Source organism: Chinchilla lanigera, unplaced genomic scaffold (assembly GCF_000276665.1).
Source record: "Chinchilla lanigera isolate Chin_1 unplaced genomic scaffold, ChiLan1.0 scaffold00067, whole genome shotgun sequence".
NCBI classification, from domain to species: domain Eukaryota; kingdom Metazoa; phylum Chordata; class Mammalia; order Rodentia; family Chinchillidae; genus Chinchilla; species Chinchilla lanigera.
In genome coordinates this window covers 10,166,828-10,174,684 of record NW_004955468.1, presented here as the reverse complement: position 1 = coordinate 10,174,684, position 7,857 = coordinate 10,166,828, and positions in this window count along the sequence as shown.

The following is a 7,857-nucleotide window of genomic DNA, read 5'->3' as shown; positions in this document are numbered from 1 at the left end:
GGAAAGTATCAACACAGTGAGGGATTAAAGGGTTCTGATCCATGAAAAGAAAGAAGCTCTGGGAAGTGAGCCCAACCTCTAGCCATGTGCCTTTTCCTACGAGCATCTGTGAATTCCAAAGGGAGGGCTGAGAAGACAGAGAGAGAAGAACAGTGCACAGAGCCATGGGGCCCAGGAGATAAAAAACTAGAATATGGGGCCTGCATAGAAAAAGAAATTCTGATAAGCATTAAGAGCTTCAGGCAGGACCTCTAAAACCCTTACCTCCTAGAATCCCTATTGGTGAACCTGTTAGAGGTGAGTGGTCAAACTGCAACCCAGAACCCACTTCGGTATCACTGAGTACCAACACTGCAAGTAAACATGAATCCTGAGGTTTTAGTTTAACAAAAACAACTCATACATTAACAACTTCTGTCTCACAAGAAAAACAAATAACATTTATGCCATACATTTGGCATCACTGCCATATCCATTAGGAATAAAATGAATCAAAAACAGAAGACAGAAGGAGAGGAGAGAGTAAACCTTACGCATCATTAGATTCATGTATGAATACCAGCAATTCCTGTATAGGGTCCACAGGAATTGCTGGTTCTTAACCTTAACTGCAAAGCAGAGAAAGAGAAAGAACAAGTAAATCAAAGGGAATATTTACAGTATTTACAATTTATTTTGTAGGCTAAATTTGTGTATGCTATAAATTTAAATATATAATAACCATAGCAAAGAGGTAGGAATTGGAAAATTGATAATAAAATGTTCTAAGGTCCTCAAATTAGCAGAAAGTAGTAAAATATTAATTTATGATATACTTTAATGTTTAGGATTGTGTGGTAGTTTATAGGATGACCAGGAATAGAGCAGTAAAAGATCATGAAATCAACAAGTTACTAAATGGGAAAATGGTGTAATCAAAAATACTTGATCCAAAGTAGACAGAAAACAGGATAGAGGAAAAGGGAAGGAAAGGAAGGAAGCAATAGCAAGATGGCAAATGTCAGCCCAAATATATCATTTTAAATATATTAAAGTGAAAACTCTAATTACTTAAAAGATAAAAATTGTCAAATTGAATAGAAAACAACTTTGCTATATGAGGGTCAAGATTACTACCACACATGTAACAAAATAGAAGCTAAGAAATTGAAAGGTGGAAAAAGATAAACTTAGAAAACACTAACCTAAGAATCTTGCATGACTACACTAATCGCCAATAAAGGTAGGTTACTGGTAAGGAAACTGGTAAGAAAACATGCATCACAAGGAAGATGGAACATTGCTAAACATTTATGAATCTAATAGCATATTTTCTAAATTATCAGGCAAAAGTAGCACCAAAAAAGGAGATATTCTATAATGAACAGTCGTGGTGGAGAGGTTTTATACTGTGTGCATGAAAATCACAGTACCTGTTGGAGTTGATCTGAACCTTGGAAGGTTTTGGGAATGCCAGTGAGCCACACCACCCTACCCCCATGAGCTTGGGAGCCAGAAAGAGCACCCAGCCATCATCAAGGGCCTGAGGTCCACTCCCTGCACCTCTCTCTCCCTGATGGAGCAGAGCTGAACTTCTGACAGCTTGAAGAACACCAGTGAGCCACTGCTGCCCCTACCCCAGGAGCTTGGGAGTCACACAGAGCCCCAGAGAGCTTTGAGGGCCTAGGGGACCACTTCCTGCACCTCTGTCCCAATTAGAGCTGAGCAAAACCTTGGCCACCTTTGGAAATGCTGGTGAGCCAGCCATGCCTCTTCCCCAATAGCTTGGGAATGAGGCAGATCCCTGGACATCCTCAAGGGCCTTGGGTGTCATTCTCTGTCCCCACCTTGCACCCTCAGGGGAGCTAAGTTTAAACTTAGACAGCTTCAGCAGCCTCAGTGACTGTGCATGCACCCCTCACCCATGGGTTTGGAAACCAGGCTGGGTACCAGGCAGTGTCTGGAGCCTCGGTGACCATGATCCACCCACTACTACACCCCAGTGGCAACAGGGGTGAAACCTGGACAGCTTTGAGAACTCCTGAGTGAGAGTCAAGTTGAGTCCTGGACAGCTGTGGGAGAATTGGGGATACTCCCCACTCCACACACACCATTGAAGGAGCCACACTGAGCACTGGAGACTTTTAGGTTCTTGTCCCAGCACTCTGACATCATCCTGGAAGTGAGGTTGAGCTCCAGGGAACCTCTGGATTTCTGAAAATGACAAAATGCGGTCACAGTCTTCCATCCCACCCAGAACAAGTCCAGGACATATTGACACTGAAGAGCTTAAAAGTCACACACCTGAAATTTCTGAAATGAAATTTCTGAAGTAAAGAAACAACTCCATCAGGCCTAAAAGACATCAGATCAGAAATAATCTCTAAAGTAAAAAAAAAAGAAATGATAGCAACAATGAAAGAATTCTTAGCACATCTAAAGAAGACATAGAACAGAAAATAGAGGAGCACAGTAAATTAATGAAAACCTTGAATGAACAATATAGGAAAGAACTAGAATGCATGAAACAGATTCAAATAAATATCCAGGAAATTAAAACTTCCACTGAAATCCAGGAAAAACGAGTTGAACCAAGCTGAAGGTAGACTTTCAGACCTTGAAGACAGCACTGCTGTGAATGACTGTGAAAGAAAGGGTCTCTTAAAAATTACAAAAAACCAAGAAGTAACAATTCAACAGCTGCAAAACGAAGCAAAGAAAAACAATGTAAGCATAATAGGTACCAATGAAATAGCAGATGTTAACACAAATAACATAAAAAGACTTTGCGGAAGTAATAGCAGAAATTTTCCCAAACATGGAAAAAGAATTGAACACCCAGGTAACTGAGACATATAAAACTCTAACTAGCCATACCCAAAATAGATCTACACCCAGACAGATAGTGATTAGTTCCAGAAATTCAACAAAAGAACAAAATATTAAAAGCTGTTAGAGAAAAGAAACAGATCACCTATCAAGGAAAGCCCATCGGAATCACGGCAGATTTCTCAATGAAAATGATCAATTCAAGAAAAGCCTGGAGTAAAATATTGCAGGTACTGAAAGAAAACAACTTCCAATCCAGTTTAATGTTCCCTGCAAAACTATCCTTCAAATTTAATGGAGAAATAAAATATTTCCACAATAAATATCAACTGAAGAACTTCATGAGAACCAAACCAATGCTACAAAGAGTACTAAGAGATATTCTAGAATGAAATTTTTTTAAAAAGACTACAACTTCAAGAATAACAACAAAATGAATCAGCCAGCAGAGCAAGCAACTAAACAGAGGGAAACAAGTGGAACCAATTGCAGGAAAACAACATGACAAAGATAAGAAAATATATCATTATATCCACCAATGTAAATGTTCTCAATTCACCAAAATAAGTGGACTGGCAGATTGGGTCATGAAACAAAATCCAACAATATGCTGTATACAAGAAATACATTTCACTCAAAAGTAAATTCATAGACTGAAAAATCAAATAATCCATGGAATAGGTACTCAGAAAAAGTGGGTGTAGCTACTCTGTTTGCAGACAATGGGAACTTCAAATTAAGAACAATTAAAAGAGATAAAGAAGGTCACTACATACTTGTGAGGGAAAAACTTCAAGAGGAAAAGGTAACAATCATAAACATCTATGCACCAAACACAGGACAGACATGAAAAATGAAATAAGCAGCAACTCAGGACTTTAATACCTCATTGTCACAAAGAGATAGATCAACCAGACAAAAAATTAGCAAAGAAATAACAGAACTAAACCAAACCTGTGAACAAATGGAATTAGTATACATTTACAGAGTGGTCCACCCAACAACATCAGAATATACATTCTTCTCAGCTGCACATGAGACATTTTCTAAAATAGACCATACACTAGCACATAGAGCATGCTTAAGGAAATGCAAAGGAGTTGGAATAATCTCATACATACTTTTGGACCAAAGTGCAATAAAATTGGAAATTAATGACAAAGGAAATTGCAAGAATGCTAAAAATATGAAAATTGAACAGCACCCTCCTGAACAATCAATGGGTCACAGATGAAATCAAAGAAGAAATTAAGCACGATGTACAATCAAATGAAAATGTGAAAATGTAGATAAAACTTACAGAAACCTGTGGGGTGCAATGAAAACAGTCTTCAGAGGGAAATCTATAGCAGTGAATTCCTACCTCAGGAAAACAGAATGAGCACAAATAAACAATCTTATGCTGCACTTCAAGTATGTAGAAAAAGAGGAACAAATCAAACCCAGAGCCCAGAGAAGGCAGGAAATTATGAAGCTCAGGGCAGAAATTAATGCACTGGAGACTAAAAAAATGAAAAGAAAAAGAATAAATGAATCAAAGAGTTGGTTCTTTGAAAAACCACAATTGATGAAACGCTAGCCAACCTCATCAAAAAAGAAAAGAAAAAACTGAAATACATGCAATAAGGAATGAAGGAGATGAAATCACTACAGATCCTGAAGAAATTCAGAAGAAAATCAATAACTACTTTGAAAATCATTACTGTCACAGGATGGAAAACACAGAGGAAATGGACAGATTTCTAAATACATACGAATCAACAAAGCTGAATGAAGAAGATATAAAAATCCTCAATAGCTCTATATCAGCAAACAAAATTGAAAATGTAATAAAAATTTGCCAAGGAAGAAAAGCCAAGGTCTTGATGGATTCACAGCTGAATTCTACAAGAAATTTAGAGATTTATTGCCAAATCTTCTCAAACTCTGTAATGAAATTGAAAGGGAGGGAATTCTCCCCAACTCATTCCTGGAAGCAAGTATCATCCTGACAGCAAAACCAGAGAAAGACACAACCAAAAAAGAGAACTACATGCCAAACTCCCTAGTAAATATGTATGCAAAAGTTCTCAGTAAAAAACTAGCAAACAGAATACAGCAAATCATCAAGAAGATTATACACCATGACCAAGTGGGATTCATTTGAGAAATACAGGGATGGTTCAAAATATGCAAACAAATTAATATAATATACCATATCAATACAGCCAAAGACAAAAAAAAATCACATGATCATTTCAGCTGATGCAGAAAAAGTCTTCGATGAAGTCCAACACTTATTCATTATAAAAACCCTACAGAAAATTGGCAGAGATGGACTTTATCTCAATATAATAAAAGAAATCTATGACAAACCAACAGCGAACACCATACTAAATGGTTAAAAATTGAAAGCTTTCACTTTAAAATCAGGAACAAGACAAGGAGGTCCACTGCCAACAGTCCTATTCAATATAGTTCTGGAAATATTAGCCAGGGCAGTTACACAAGAGAGAGAAATAAGAGGAATAAGGATAGGGAAGGGAGAAATGAAATTTTCATTATTTGCAGATGACATGGCACTCTACATAGAACACCCCAAAAATTCCACCAAAAGGCTTATAGATTTAAAAACCAAACTCAGTAGATTAGCTGGATACAAAGTCAATACTCAAAAATCAATAGCATTCCTGTACATAAACAACAAGCAGACTGAGAGAGAAATTAGTGAAACCACACCTTTCATAAAAAGCATCTTAAAAAATGAAATATTTAGGAATCAATCTAACCAAAGAAGTAAAAGATCAATACAGTGAAAATTACAGTACTCAGAAAAGAGATTGAAGAGGATTTCAGAAAATGGAAAGGTATTCCTTTCTCATGGATAGGAAGAAACAACATTGCGAAAATGGCCATACTCCCAAAATTGTTGCACAGATTCAATGCAATCCTGATTAAAATACCATTAATATACCTCACAGACATAGAGAAAACATTTCTAACACTCATCTGGAACCAGAAGAGGCCTAGATTATTAAAATCAATCCTGGGCAACAAAGGAAAGGCAGGACCTATCACAACCCCTGACTTGAAATTATACTACAAAGTTACTGTGATAAATTTATCATGGTACTAACAAAAAAAACAACCTAAAGATCAATGGATCAGAAGATGCAGACACAGCTACAAACACACTCAGCCACTTTATCTTTGACAAAGGGGCCAAATAAGTTTACTGGAAGAAAGATAGCCTCTTTAATAAATGGTGCTGCAAAAACTGGCTTTCCACATGCCAAAGATTAAAACTAGACCCATGTCTATCACCACACATGAAACTTAAGTCAGAATGGATCAAAGATCTAAATATCAAAACAGAAACACTAAATCTCCTGCAAGAGAAATTAGGTAAAAATCTCACAGACAGAGAGGTAGGCAGAGAGTTCATGAACAAAAACTAAACTACACGGGAAATCCTTCAAAGAATCAACAACTGGGATCTTATCTTATTAAAAAGTTTGTGCACATCAAAAGAAATCAACAGAGTAGAAAGAAAACCCACAAATTGGGAAAAAGTTTTATCCAACTGTCCCTCAGACAAAGGACTTTTATCTATAACACATAAAGAATTTTAAAAAATCAAGCCCCCAAAATTCAAAAACCCAATCCAAAAATGGGCTTCTGAGATGAATATGCATTTCTCAGCTGAAAAAATACTAATGGTGAATAAATACAAGAAAAAATGTTCAACACCATTACTTATTTGAGAAATGCAAATCAAAATAACACTGAGATTCCATCCTACCCCAGAAAGAATGGCTATCATTAAGAAATCAACCAATGACAAATGCTGGAGGGGCTGTGGGGAAAAAGGAACACTTCTCCTCTGCTGGTGGGAGTGTAGATTGGTGAAACCACTGTGAAAATCACTTTGGAGATTCCACACAAAACTAGGATTAGAAGTCCCACTTAATGCAGCTATTCACCTTCTGCGAATTTTTCCAGAAGAATTAAAAATATCATACCACAGCGATGTATGTGCACTCATGTTTATAGCATGACAATTTGTCATAGCTAAATCTTGGAAATAACCCAAATGCCCATCCACTGAGAAATGGATAAAAAAAGATGTGGTATTTGAATAGAATGGAGTAGTCCTCAGCTATAAAAAAGATAAACTCAAGGCTTTTATAGGTAAATGGATGCAACTAGAGCCCACACACATAAGTGAAATAAATCAGACCCACATGTATAAAGACCATATTGTCTCCCTAGTGTAAGAATATGAAAAAATAAATAAAATCCAAAATGTACAATAGATAATATGAAAAGGAAGAAATTGCTCAAAGGAACAACTGGGATGAGGGAAAGAAGAAAAAGAAAGAAAGTACTAAGGCAATATATATGTATGGAAGCATAGCTGGGATAACTGTACTGCTGAGGTCTGGTGGTTTATTGAAAGGAGCAGTTAATGCTTAAATATTTTATATGTATTTTGATCAACTTTCATGCTTATATCTGGTAATCTGAGCAACTTATGCAAAGACAACAATATGCCATATAACAGCCATTGGTGAATTCCTAACATCCTGTCTAGTGAAATTCTGTACTGTCTCTAATGTATTTCTAAATGACTATTTTCTTATTCTCTTTAATGGTTTGATCAATCTTCCATTCTTACATCTGGTAATCTGAGTAATTTTATTGAAGACAACAATATGTAATATAACAACCGCTGCTAATTGCTATCATTTGGTTTGAGATCCCCGCATTATTTTTAATGTACTTGCTTTGTTTTGTTTGTATTTTACTATTATTTTCTTACTATTCTCTTAAAAGTAAAAAAAGAAAGTCACTGTAAAAGTAAACCCCTACAGAGCCCCCCGCGCCTTGCGCCCAGGCATCGAATTCTCCGGGAGCCGCAGGGCTCCTGGGTCCGAGTGTGGGCCGGACTCATACCACCACGATTCCCAGCCGAAAAGCACGCACAGAGCCAGGTAGGCCCCACCCAATCCCGGAGGCCAGGAAAAGAGAACAAAGACGCCGCGGACATTGCAGACTGAGTCGCTGTGG